The sequence below is a fragment of the Spermophilus citellus genome (genome assembly GCF_964194105.1).
Source record: "Spermophilus citellus genome assembly, chromosome: 10".
In the NCBI taxonomy this organism is placed as follows: domain Eukaryota; kingdom Metazoa; phylum Chordata; class Mammalia; order Rodentia; family Sciuridae; genus Spermophilus; species Spermophilus citellus.
The window spans coordinates 124,609,993-124,624,511 of NC_138197.1; positions in this window are offsets into that span (position 1 = coordinate 124,609,993).

Genomic DNA, 14,519 nt, shown 5'->3' on the forward strand with positions numbered 1-14,519 from the left:
CAGGAGAGTGGAGAGATACCACTCGGCAATTAAAAAGGATGGCAACGCCCCTGCTGATAATTGCCAACAGGTGGTATTCGGATGAGCAAACGTGGGCAGGTGCAGAAAGCGTATATTCCGTAAAATTGCACCCTTACTGAGCCCCAGAATAGGTGGAACTAACCCACCAAGATAGAAACTGTGATGATGATTATCTTCTCAGGATGGGGTATGGACAAGAGAGACACTGGGAAGCCCCTGGAGAGTGGCAAACTAGTTACACAGATGTGAAGCCTATGGTGTTTACTGTATATTATGTTATATATAATATTTCCATTTCTTGGACTAGGTAAGGGAGAAATCTTTCACGTTTGTCGGCCTTAAGCATTTATTTGGTGAACTGGGTGCCTATTAAGAATCTGGCTTCAACTGGACTTTTGAACTTCTCTTCACTAATTTACATTGTTATTGTAGTGTATGTGTTACATTGTATTGTGGATTATTGTTGTAGTATGGTCTATTGTTAAATAGCCTATCTGCGTTCTTTGTATCTTCTCACTAATTTACATTGTTATGGTAGTGTATGTGTTACATTGTACTGTGGATTATTGTTGTAGTATGGTCTATTGTTAAATAGCCTATCTGAGTTCTTTGTATCTTCTCCAGCTGCAAATCCTCCTCTAGTTCATCATCTTCCTTGATTCTTTTGAGTGATGGTTTAAATTTTTAAGTCATCAACTCTACCCATCTTTTCTCTCGGCAGTTTTTGGGTTGTCTGCTTGTTTTCTTTGCAGACTTCTTATTTTTTGACAAGCTGGTTGAAGGTAATGGACCTTAAACAGCTCCGTGGGTGAGGGCAGACATGTAGAATTGGGAGTGGAGAGGCAGCCAGAGATGAGATCACACTAGGGGGCAATTTACCCTGAGTGCGGCAGACAGGAAGGGAGGTAAGCAGCGGGTAATGCCGAGATTTGTGTTATGAAGATCACTTTGGTAGCTGGGTGGAGAATAGACTGAGGGTTGCAATGTCAGATCTCTGGAACCTTCCAGGGGGAGTGACCTGGGCTGGTAAGCGGGAGGCAGATGGAGAGATGGAGAAGGCTTGGAGACCTGCTTTGGCACTAGATTTCTCCCTTACTTGTGAAATAGCGTATCTGGGTTCTTCGTTTCTTCTCCAGCTGAAAATCCTTCTCTGGTTGATCATCTTCCTGGATTTTTTTTTTTTTGAGTGATGGTTTAAACTTTAAGTAAACTTCCCTGGGACCCCAAAGTGTGTGCCTCTAGGGTGAGTGGGTGGTGGGCTGGGTGGAAAAGTCCCCACATCAGAAGACAGCTGGGCACTTGGGATTCTGTGCCTCTTCACTGCTGGCTTCTAGATCTGTTTGCTTTGGGGTTTAGCTCTTTATCATTCCAGTATCTGGTCCTGGTGGTCCAGTTGGGACTGCAATTTCATCCCCCTCACCCAATACTGAATTTCTCCATTAAAATACACTGAATAATCTATCACTCTCTCCTCATTCTGTGAGGTTTTCGTGGTCCCTCATGAACCAGTTCTATTGTGCAATTACTCTCAAATAATGATCTCTTTTCTTTTGCTTTTATCATAATATTTTGATAGTTGCATGTTTTGATTCACTTACTTATTTGTAGGAAGATTATCTCCTAATTGTTCTTTTTAAAAAGTTCTCAGTTGTTCTCTGACTAATCTGTTTGGGGTGTATTATTACTGTTGTTTCCCCTCAAGTGAACTTAAGAATTCAATAATTAAGTTCCAAACAAATCCCATTAGGAATTTAATTGGGGTTTCATTCAACTCATAAATTAATTTCAGGAGAATTATTATACAAGTTTTCTCCTACATATTTGTTTTCCAATGTATTAAAATCTATTGCTATTTTTTGGCAAATATTTTTGAGTGTATCCCATAGATTCTACTGACTGGCAGTTTTTGCAAAGTGGTTCTTTGATAAATTTTTCAGTTTTCATAGTCTTTCTTAAATTTCTTTTCCTCAGAATTCTGTGTTTGTGCTACCATGGTAAAATATCGTTTAGTCTTCCTTTCAGGGACTATTATTCACATATATGAAATACACTGACTTTTTAAAACACTTTAATCTATGAAGTTAATTTACAGGACTAGTTTAAAAGATAAATGTTTTAAAATTTGATACACAACTGTATGCACTTAAGAGGAAAAATGGAAATGGAAACATATGGGGGAAACTTTATAACATTCACTCAAGCAAAAGTAGAAAACCCAAATAGAGAAGTTATTATGAGTTTCATAAGAATGCAATTGCATTATTGTACAAGATGATCATTTTGACATTTTTACAACAATCATATCACATCTTTGTGTTCATTCTTTGTGTGCATTGCTTAGAATTTTCAGAACTGCACTAAACTATAAGGAACACAATAGTCTCTTTTCCTGACTGCCTTTGCCTCTGGTTTAAGTAGGAATTGTCTAGTGTTCACAGTTAAGGATAATGTTGACAGCATAGAATATAAAACTTTACTATGATAAAAAAATTGTTGTTTCCTAAATCCCCCACTCTCTTCAAAAAAAAAAAAAAAAACAACAACAAATTTTGTGATTCTAGAATTTACTTTGAATGTTACTATCCTTTCTTTCCTCATTAACATTATTATTCCTATTTTCTCCTTAAATATATTCATGTGAAATGTTGCATAAATAGCCTTTTTTATAATAAATCATCTTTGCATGTCTTAGATAGGTCTTACTTGGTCATTTTTTGAATAATTATTTTAATTTTGCTGCTGGATCTGGTCTAGTCATATATTATTCAGGGTTTCTACATCTCTTCCCAATTTTATTTCCCTTCTATATTTTGGAGTCGAGTTTGTGTTGACTACACAATGCAGTACACGTTTATATCTTTCTATGCCTAAAACAATTTCAGTAGCATGGGGATTTGGGTCCCTTGGAATTTTGAAAGAATAAATTTCAAAACTGACTGGCACAGTTTTTGCAAAGTGATTCTTTGATAAATTTTTCAGTCTTTCAAAGTAACGTCGCTATTTGGGTTTTCTACTTTTGCTCAAGTGAATGTTTTAAAGTTCCCCCATATGTTTCCATTTCCATTTTTCTTCTTAAATGCATACAGTTATGTATTGTCTTTAATATTTTATTCCCTCTTTCTTATCTGTCATAGGATTCATTTTCCAAATATTTTTTGTGTATCAAAGATGTCCATTTCATTAACTTTTTTTTTAGAAAACTTATTTTACATCCAAAAAGTCAGGAACTATGTATTACAGACAGACATAGGCTAGATTTCTGTATAGGTATTTTAAAATACTAAGACAAAAATAAAACTTGCATTCCAATCTTTTTCTTTAACTGATTTTATTTTTTAAGTACATGAGAGCAGAATGCATTACAATTCTTATTACACATATAGAATACAATTTTTCATATCTCTGTATACAAAATATGTTCACACCAATTCATGTCTTTATACATGTACTTCGGATGATGAGGACCATCATATTCCACCATCACTGCTAACCCTCTGCCCCCTCTCTTCCCCTCCCACCCCTCTGCCCTATCTAGAGTTTGAAATCTTGAGAAGAATGGAGTACTACCAGGAGCCCAGACTCACCTTCTTCAGATAGCTCCTCCCTCCATTGCTAACTGGCTGCTTCCAGAAATACCACCTGAATCAACACCATATTTAGTCATGCCATAGACACATTTTGCTCCAAACACAATATTGTTTAGTTTTGCTGTTTTTGATTTTTTAGTGAGTTGAATTATACTGTAAGTTTTTTTTTTCTGCTCAGCATCATGTTTTGAGATTCCTTGTGATTATGCATGTAGTGGACTTTATTGTTTTTCACTGAAGTATGGTATTCCCTTGAATGTATATTACAAAATTGTCTATTCTGCTCTCAGAGGAATTTAGATTGCAGCAAAGTTTCTTTTTCCTTTGACAAACAATGCTTCCATAGATATTATTGCACATGGTTGTCAGTACCACGTGAGGCACAATGTGTTCTCAGACATAGAAGAAAGAGTGACATTGTCAGATTATAGGAAACGTTCCTCACCATGCTTGATGACCGAGGCTTTATAGTTCCTTACAAACAAGTGGGTACAAAATGGTATTCTAGTGAGTGGTAAATTCCATTGGCATTTTCAACATAGGCTTATGTGATTACTGGAATAGGTCCCTCACACTTAGGGCTCAAGGGGCTGCGTTCACCTCTTCTCTCTGAATCCAGGTCCACCCAACCCAACCAGAGTTAATGTTAGTTTCTATAGCTCCTTCAATATTTTTATGCTAGTACACACACATATGTTTATAGTTTTTGCTTTCCTCTTTTTATATACAAAGGGTGGCATGTTGTAACACTGTTCTCTGCTTTTTCACATAATGGTATAGCATGGACATCTTTGAAGATCAATATATAAATAACTAGACATATTTTTTGGCACCTGAAAATGTTTCACCGTGTAGATTCACCATCTTCTACTTGATCAGGCCACTGCTGATGGCTGCTGCATCATTTCTCGTCTTTAGCTGTTACAAACAATGCTACAAGAATTAACCATGTGTTGAGGTCATTTCAAGGAATTGCAATTCCTGGGTCAAACGGTCTATGCTTTTGAAATATTTGCATATAAACTCTACAGCTAAGAAGTATACCTCTTTAAAAACAGTCTGTGGATATTTCCATTGAGATTATGTTAACATTCTAAATGGATATAAGAAGAATTGAAATATTTATGGTGTTGAGTTTAAATATACCCAAACCTTTGTCTTTCTACAGGCTTTTTCTTAGAATACATTGGAATATTTTGTTATTCTATTTCCTATTGTTATAGTTTGGATATGGGATGTCCTCCAAAAGCTCACATGTGAGTTAATGCAAGAAGGTTCAGAGGAGAAATAATTGGGTGGTGAGACCCTTAACCCAATCAGTGAATTGATCCCTGATGGGATTATATGAGTAGTAACTAAATGCAGGTGGGGTGTGGCTGGAGGAAGTGGTTAGTTGGAGGCGTGGCTATGGCTATATATTTTGTATCTGGAGCTGGATCTCTCTCTGCTTCAGGATTACCGTGATGTGAGCTGCTTCTCTCTGCCTCCCTCTTCCGCCATGATGTTCTGCCTCACCTGGAGCTGTGAGGAATGGAGCCGGCCTTCTCTGGGCTGAGACCTCTGGAACCGTTCGCTCTCAAACTTTTCTTTCCCTACGGTTGATCCTTAGTCACAGCGGCAAAAAAAGCTGACTAAAACACTATTCTATTCTATTTCCTAGATCTTTTATCCTTTTAGGGTTGTGATTGTAAATGGGGCTGCTCTTAATGACTGATGTTGAAGTATACGGTTTATTTTACGAAGATGTGATAGATACATTAATTATCTAATAAGTCTGTTAGTTGAGGTCCTCCAAGAAGCAGATGCCAAAAGAAGAATTCGACGCTTGTAAGAAAATGAAGAAGGGTCAAGGAGGCTGGGCGAGGCAGGTGGGACGCCACAGGAGAAAGGGTTTGGGTGGAATCGTCTTCCACTGCAGTGGAGTTCGGAGGAAGCTCCGTGAGGCCCTGGGAGTCCTTGAGCCACAGCTGTCCCTCTGAGGAGTGGCCATCTTCTGCGGCCTTAGCAGCACATGGAGATGGGTGTGGGGTGTGGCAGCTGGGCTTGTTGGTCCTCCCTTGGGTCTGGGAGGCCATCACAGTCCATCTCTCATGGACCACAGATCTATGTCTCAGAGTCAAGGGAAGCCCCTCCATGGCTCCTGTGGTCCTTCTTCCTGAGTGGAAACAGAAACATAGATGGGAGCAGAGTCCCTGTCACTGCAGGTGGGCTGGGGCCTGGAACGGCATCTACCCTCTCTCCATCATCAATTCTAAGTTCCCTTTGCTCTCACCTGGCAGGTCTTGATGGCTTAGCAGGCAGAGTGACCCAAACCTTCATTCCTGAGGAATATGAATCTCTGGTAACCATGGTCATCTCTGTATTTTAATGAAGTAATGGGAAGAGAGAGGGATCCCAGGAGGTGCCCAGTGGTTCATCTCATCATGGAAATGCAGCCCTAAGTCCTTGTGCTGATCAAGCTCAATGGCCTCAGTCAATACAGTGACTTTTCTCCTCACCTGCTGGTCCCTTGTCACAGGGGGTTCCAAAGTGCCCTGTAGGGAGCCATACCTTGTGGCCCAATGGAAATGTTGCTCATCACAACCCAAAGGTTGTGTGAGTCTTTGTTTTAATATTAGCTCAGACCTGTGTGGCTCTCTCCTTGCACAGAACCAACAAGTCTGACTCTTATCAGACTTTGTCCGATCCTGGTGATCATTTGGGTGGACTGGGCCTGAACAGTCTACTGGTAGCTGCTATTATTTACCACTAAGGCAGACCAGCCCTCCAGTCTCCCAGAGTCCAGAATTGAGAGAACCTGGGAATCATAAAGTACCCGAGTGGGACACTGGGGTTGATGGTGAATTGAGTCTCTTCTGCTACCACCACTCCGTTCCCAGCTCATTCTTCCCTTTGGGGACCCAGGACCAACCAGAGCTGTTTGATTTAATACACCCATTGCATTCTGAAGAATGGCGGCTCACCTTCCACAGTGCTCCCTTTGGCTGGGACTTCAGCAAAGCTATAAAAGCCACTCCAGCATCCTAGGAGGCACCTGGGCTTAGAGGGCTCAGTAACGATACAACCTGGGGGACTCATGGTCACAGCCCACCTAACCTCCTCCTTCACTTCAAACTGGGTGTCTTGGTGCCATCTTGTGTGCATTCTAAAAGCCCTCATCTCCCAGGAGTGGAGCACCTTAGTGCCCTCACATCATCTTGGAAGCCTGACATTGGGTGAAGAATTACAGAGCGCAGCTGGGGCGGAGGTCAGTAATGCACCCTATAATCAGGGGTCTCAGAGGTACAATGTCATGACCACCAAACCAGGCTACTTTCCTAAACTCCTTACGTTAACAGATTTTTTTGTTGTTGTTCGGATTAGAATAGTTTCTTCTCAGATTAAAATAACGCAATGTAAAAATAATGATGGTTGACTTCTCACTTTTCAGTTTTCTGCCTTTTGTCTGGTGGTGTTACGTAACCTACCCAGGTCAACATTAAACAGTGATGTTAGTGAGCGACCTTACTCTTGATAAATCTTATACCTTCAATGCACTCAGAGAGTAGGCAGGTAAAATGGAATTTGGGGCAAATGCCCAGCACTGAGCTCAGATATCAGGGTTTTCATCTATTTCTTCTTTTTTAAAAAAAGTTCTGAGTTTCATACTTTTTAAAAATTTATTTTTAAAAATTTATTCTATTGGCATAAAAATATTTAATGAGATCTACTTCATTTATCAATGTTTAAGTCTACAACAGAGTATGACTAACTCTAAGGCACGATCGTAAAGGAGATCCCTAAGATATTCTCATTTCGCTTGAGTAAAACTTTATGGTTGCTGGTGAGCAAGGAAAATATGGTACATACCCAATGGAATATTACTTGGCCTTTAAAAAGAAAACAATTCTGCAATATGTAATAGTACCCATGAACCCTGAGGACATTAGGCTAAGTGCAATAAGCCTGTCACAGGAGAAATACTGCATGATTCCATTTAATATGAGATATCTAAAATACTTAAATCAACTAGTAAAAGAGTAGAATGGTGGTTACCAGAGGCTGAGAAGGGAGAAAATGGGGAGTAGATACAGGTCATTAAAAGCTAAAAATTCCCTGGCACTCAAATGCACAAAACAACTGTCCTGCAATTTAAACACAGCGATTACTGCTCCATTCCAAATGATTCCCAGTTGGATGACAATGCTCTTTTCTCTCTTTTGGACTATTGGCCACAGCCTCAGATGGATGGGGAAAGCTGTGCTATCGCATCAGCAGCAGCAGCAGCCTGCATCCTGAATGCACCCCACTGCCCAGAGTCCTTGCTTCCTAAAGCTCTCTGTGCTGCTGCAGACCAGCAGTTCTCAGGCTTCAGTGTGTTGCAGGGCAGTCCCCTGCAGGGCTTCTGAAAATCCAGGTTGCTTGTCCTCCAGTGGAGATCCTGATTCTGTAGTTCAAGGGTAAGGTCCAAGAACTTGCATTTCTAATAGGTTTCCAGGCCCTGCTGAGGTGATGCTTCTGTAACTGCACACAGAGACCCATGACTGAAGCCCTGGCACATGTTGAGAATCCAGAGCCAGTGCCTTGGCTTGCCAGGGTGGCAATGCCACATTATCCTTTGTGGAGTCTGAGTGCGCCGTCACCTCTGTGCATGGTCCAGAGTAAGTGGTGCTGTCTCTGTTTGCCTGAGAACACACCAGCCAACCTGTGCTCTCAGCCTTAGAGGTCCGGGTCTTCAAAGTTAGAAGCCAGCTCAGACTTCTCTATAAACTGCAAGGTCAAAATGCCCTACACTCAGCAAAGTTCAACGTCCAATATCACAGTTTCTGGTCACACCAAAAACTTTTAGGAAAGAATATAGCTCTTTAATTCAGTTGAACATTTCTTTTTATGGGGAGGGGTTAATTAATTTGTTAGTGGCGATTACATTTTGATTATTTTTTTTTTATGAAGGCTGTATTTCTTGCCTTTCTAGACATGCTGAGATCAATTGTCTCTTTAACCTCCACTTCACATTTCCTTTAAAATTTGGAAATTATATGTTTTCTATTGTTTTAGTGATTACCCTAGAAAGCTTAATACACTATTGACAACAAAGAGTTAATCCGTATCATTATTCTCCTTCTGAATAATGCAGTATAATCCTGTATTCTTCTTCCAATGTTTATTTGATTGACAGCCAAGATTTTTACTTCTACCTTATTTGAGGTGATGAATATGCTAATTACCCTGATTTAATCACTGCACAATGTATACACATACCGAAACACCACATTGTACTCCATAAATATGTACAATTATTATGTGTCAATTAAAAATAAAATACAAAATAAAAATAAATTTAGAAATCATTTTTGCATAACCAGTAATTATTTTTGGATTTGCACATATGTTGTAAGATATTTTACTTCTCCCTGAAATTAATCTTTAAATTCTTCCTTTTAAAATTTCAACAAAAAATCTATGTGTATGTAAAAAAAAGCATGGTTCTCATGCTTGATGGTTGTCGGTGTTTTTTTTATATCAGAAACTTCAAAATGTTATTCTGCGGCCTTCTGCCTTCCACTTTCACCAGGAGGAGGAGGCCCCTGCTCTAATTGTTCTGTAATTCCCTCTTTCTTTAGAGCATCGTTGAAGATATGTTCCTGGCTCATTGCTGGTCATACATTTAGGAGTAGCTTCATTTATTTGTCTGGCTTACCTTTCCTGGCACCTCTGAATCTGAGCACAGGAGTATTGCATCTCCCTGTGAAGTCCCAGCTGTTGTCTTTCCAACCTTGCACCTTCCCGTGGTCGCTAGGATCTTCCCGTAGAATGCTGGTGCATCTGTTGGACTGCCCCTTCCCCTCTGTCCCCATGACATCCTTTCCTCTTTGCTTTCTCTCTTTGCCACACTATATTTTGTCTTTATTTCCTGAGGGCAGTGATTAAAAGAGTTCAATCTTAGAGAGTAGTCAACTTAGAGGTAAGGATTCCCTGGGCAAAATATTTTATTTTTATTTTTTTACATGATCTTGAACCAAATCTAAGAGTGACAGAACCTGTAGTGTGTATCTAAGTGTGTGTGTGTGTGTGTGTGTGTGTGTGTGTGTGTGTGTGTGTGTGTTAATTCACCAGGGATGGTGTTGTTCCGATAGGGGTCCAGCTGTACTCCAGGATCTGCCATGTGTGTGTGATTGTGTCTTCTTCCCAACGCACATGGAACCCTTGAGTTCCCCAGGGCGGTGACATGAGAACAGGGAGCAAAGGGTACAGCAAGACTCGCTGGCTTCTGCTTTCCTCCTTCTTTTTTGGAACTTCTACAATTTGTGTGACTTCCTCCTTAGCCGCCACTTGAATTTAAAACCCGAGTCCTGTGTTTCAGGCAGCGCTCTGTGTTCTGATCTCAGACCTTCTTTCTGGATATCTAGTCTTGACATATTCCTAATATTTGAAGTCTGGGAATCACTTTCAGCGTTTTAATTTAAAAAATCTATTTTATTTGCTTGTAATTCATAAACATCTGTTTCTAAGATTATCATTTCTTTCTTGATGTTGATTTTGGGGTTATTTTATGGTTTTTTAAAAAATTAAATGATTAGTATTCTAATTACATTCTTTTTTATTTAATAATGAAGGCTTTTTAAAACTTCCCCCACCCGTTTTAATAAATATTGTTCTTAAATTTTTTGCTATTTTCTAAATAGCATAGAATTAAAAATTTTTATTTCTTCTCTGAGTCAACCTTTATTTAGTAGAAGGTTGTTTAATTTCCAAGTGGTTTCCTCTCATGGATTTGATTACATTTCATGATTAATTTCCAGTTTTAATGCAGTATTGCCAGAGAACATGGCCTCTACAATTTCTACCATGTAATTAAATTTTGTAAACATCACATGAATGCTTACAAAGGTATATTTCCTATGGATGCTGGTAAAATTACATATATTTATTAATCTTAATAAGTTTAAATTACTAAATTTTCCATGACTTTTTTAGTTTCTATCTTATAGAAGGAGATAGCGCATTGGAGTTTTTCATGAGAATTGTGTTTTTGTAACTATCTCATTTAATATCTAAGATTTCTGCATATTTTGTCTTCTCCTTTTTAAGATGTATGATTCTTTTACCTTAATTCTGAACTTAAAATTTTCTCATTTTAAAATGATTTTTTGAAATTTTTTTTTGTCTTGAAATCGACTTTTCTGACTCTATTCTTATCAGTCTTGCAGCATTTTTGTTTAAATTTCCTCAAATCTTCCTCTTTACACCTTTTCTTGGGATACGATTTGTATACCATGCCATCTACCTATTTAAAGTGCACAATTAAATGTTTTCAGTCTACACCCAGAGCTGTGCAGCTATCCACCCCAAACATTTTAGAATATGTTCCTTGACCCCCAATAGAAACCTGCACCCCTCAACAGTCATGCCTCTATTCCACCCCTCCCCCACCCCTGAGTCCTAGAAATCAGTTACTTACTGTGTCTTTGTAGATGTGATTATTCTGGACATTTCATGAAAACTGAATTACACAATGTGTGTTATTTTGTGACAGCTTCTTTTATTTGGCAGGATATTTCCAAGGTTCATCCATGTGTGTCAGCACCTCATTCTTCTCTAGGCTAAAGAATGTTCCATTATATGGATAGACCGCATTTTATGTATCCATTCATAGGTTGATGGACATTCAAGTTGTTGCCACATTTTTGCTACTATGGATAATGCTGCTGTGAAAGTTGGTGCAGCAGTTTTAGTGTGAACATGGGCTTTCATTTCTCTGGGGTAAATCCCTATGGTATCTATTTTAACTCTATTTTTAATCCTTTGAGGAATTGTCAAACTCTTTTCCAAAGAGGTTGCAACATTGTACAATCCCATCAGCAGTGCATGGGGTCAACTTTCTTTACATCCTCACTTGTACTTATTATCTGGTTTTGGTGACAGCCACCTTAATAGATGTGAATAGTATTTCATTGTAGCTTTGATTTGCAATTCCCAGACGACTCATGATGCTGATCTTCTCTTTATATTTAATAATCATTTTGTATAAATTCTTTGGAGAAGTATCTGTCAGATTTTTTGCCCAATATTTAATTGGGTTGCCTGTTTATTATTGCATTGAAAGAATTCTTTATATATTAATACATTATATATTAAAGATATAAATTCATCATATAAAATTTACAAATATCCCCCCATTCAATGGCTATCAGTTCTTTTTCTTTTTCTTTCTTTCTTTTATTTTCAGTACTGGGGTTTGAACCCAGAGCTTCACATTTTCTAGGTGAGCACTGTACCACTGAGTATACTCTTTTGATGATGTCCTTCATGGTATACAAGTTTTCCATTTGGATAAAGTCCAATTTACTTTTTTGTTGTTGTCACTTGTGTTTTTGGTGTCAGATCTAAGAAATCATTGTCTGATCCAAAGACAGGAAAATGCATACCTATGTTTTTCTAAGAGTTTTATGTGTTTAGCTCTTACCTTTTAGGTACAATCTATTTTGAGTTAATTTTTATATACAGTGTGAGGTAGGGCTCCAACTTCATAAGCTTAAGAATTATTTCTGTGTTCATGTACTTATATGTGTATATGTGTGTGTGTATATATATAATATGATAAATAATATATATCGCATATACTATATACTTTGATCAATACCATAAAAGGCCTCTCTTAAAGAAAAAACTTTTGAAAATGATGTTTTCCCTACCCCCCACTGAGATTTTGGTTGTTAGTGTTGTTCTCTTTCATGGATATTTGCCTCTAAACATCATTCCTTCTGGCCCCCACCCCACATTTAGTATCTTGCTAATTTTCTAGATTCTCCAACTTGAAAACTTAGTCCAATTTCTTTCAATTTTTATCCTTACCTGATGGCTGTCTTGGGGGTTCTAAGTATCCCATCCATACTGTCTGGAGCTGTGGCATGAATACTGCTCTATGGTGCTCCCCTGCTGTCCATCTCTAAATGTCTCATAATCTTCCTCATGCTTTCACCTTAACCTATGGGTTACTTGGAGTTGGTTTTCTAGACAGACGAAATCATTTGACAATCTATATTACTATTGATTTATGACATTATTACATTACACTAAGAGGATGCCATGTGTGAGATGTGATTCTGGGTTGGCTTGGCATATGTGTGCTTTAACACATGGTTGACATTTGAAAATGTCCCACGAGCCCCAGACAATAGCCAATGTCTCTTTATTGAGTTGTTCATATGTTAGTTCAAGCTTACTTATGATGTCAAGATTTCTTCTAAATGTTATTTTCTGGGACCACGTATAATAATCTAAACATACAAATAAAAATGTTGACTTCTATCCATGTTTTTTGTCTGTTGTTGTTCTTAAATATTTTAAGTTGATATCTTTGGTAAATAAATTTTGTAATAATTATATTCATCAGCTATTGTTTATTTTACTGGCTTATAATCTCTCAATCTCTCTCTCCCTCTCCCTCTCTCTCCCTCTCTCCCCTTAAACTTTGCTTTCTCAAATACTGATATTACTACCTTATTTTTTTCATGGTTTGAAGCCTCTCTTTCTATTTTCTACTTATTTGTGTAGCCTCTGATTAATGCACACAGTGACATTTATTTTATTTTTATTTTTCTACACAAATAGAGCACAACTTTTAAGTCAATTTTTCTGCTTATACTCTCTAGGCCTTGACATTGACATAACCGCAGAGCTCCCATAACCTCATTTCATGCACCCCATTCTCTATTCTTTCCCCTCTATTTCTACCTCTTTCTCTGTAAGGCTGCATCCAATCCACTGATCTTACTTAACATCTTCTTCCTCCCTTTCCTGCAAATCTAGTCTCTCGCAGCCTTTCCCAGTTCAACTTATGGCAACTCCCACTCTTGTCTTCACTCAGGTTAAACACTTGGCATCATCCCTAACGCCTCTCTTCCCCTGGTGGTCCACATCCAGTTGGTCAGGGCATGGTATCGGCTCTACCTCAGGACACACTCAGAGTTTCGCTTCTCATCACCTCCACTTGGGTCTGCTCATCTGAGCACATCAACACTCCCCAGTTCTTGTGATAGCCTCCTGACCCATTTCTCTCCATGAGTTCATGCCCATCACACAAACCCATGAGAGGTTCTCTTAAAATAAGGTTAGATTGAATCACTCTTGCCCTCAAGTCTCTGCAAAGGATCCCATTTCATTAAGAATCTGCATCCTAATGGAGCCTGGGCGATCCTGCCTGCTCTGACATCCTCTCCTGCCCTCACCCTTGTTCCCTCCATGGCGGACACACTGGGTTCCCTGCTGCCCTCCCGACACATGCCCACAACACACTACTACTTTAGGAGTTTTAGCACCTTCTGCACCCTCTGCCTGCAACACTTTTCTCAGATCTCTTTATGGCTCTGTGCCACCCTTTTGTGTTCAGATTTCACTCCCTCATAGGAAGCCTGCTCTAGGCACCTAGTACTGCAGTTTCTGATCCACTTCATTCCTAGTTCTGTCGCCCCAAACCCCCACTCCTCATTCCCTTACTGTCCTTGATGCTTTCATCGTTTATTAGCTCATTTAAGTTCTTTTTTTGTTTGTTTTTGTGTTTTTCATTCCCTTAATGAAGAACCTTCTTTGTCTCCATCTATTTGAAAACATTTGGGAGAGCTACCAAAGGGTTGGTTGGGAAAACCTTGGATGATTTTATCCTGCAATTGAAGACAGTTATGCTAGCAATCTCATCTGCAACCATGCTGGGAGCAGGGCACGGGGGCATATTCATTTTGACACATCTAGCTAGTGATGCCAGAAGAGGGGTGTCTAGCTCTCATACCTCACTACGCACGAATGTCCCAGAGCATCTTCCTGAGAAGCCAGAAGGTTAATAAGAGATTGGCTCAGAGGCTGATGACAGGATCTGCACTAGACTATGTCCTAGTGGCTTAGTTATTATTATTTTTAACAATCTTTTAACTT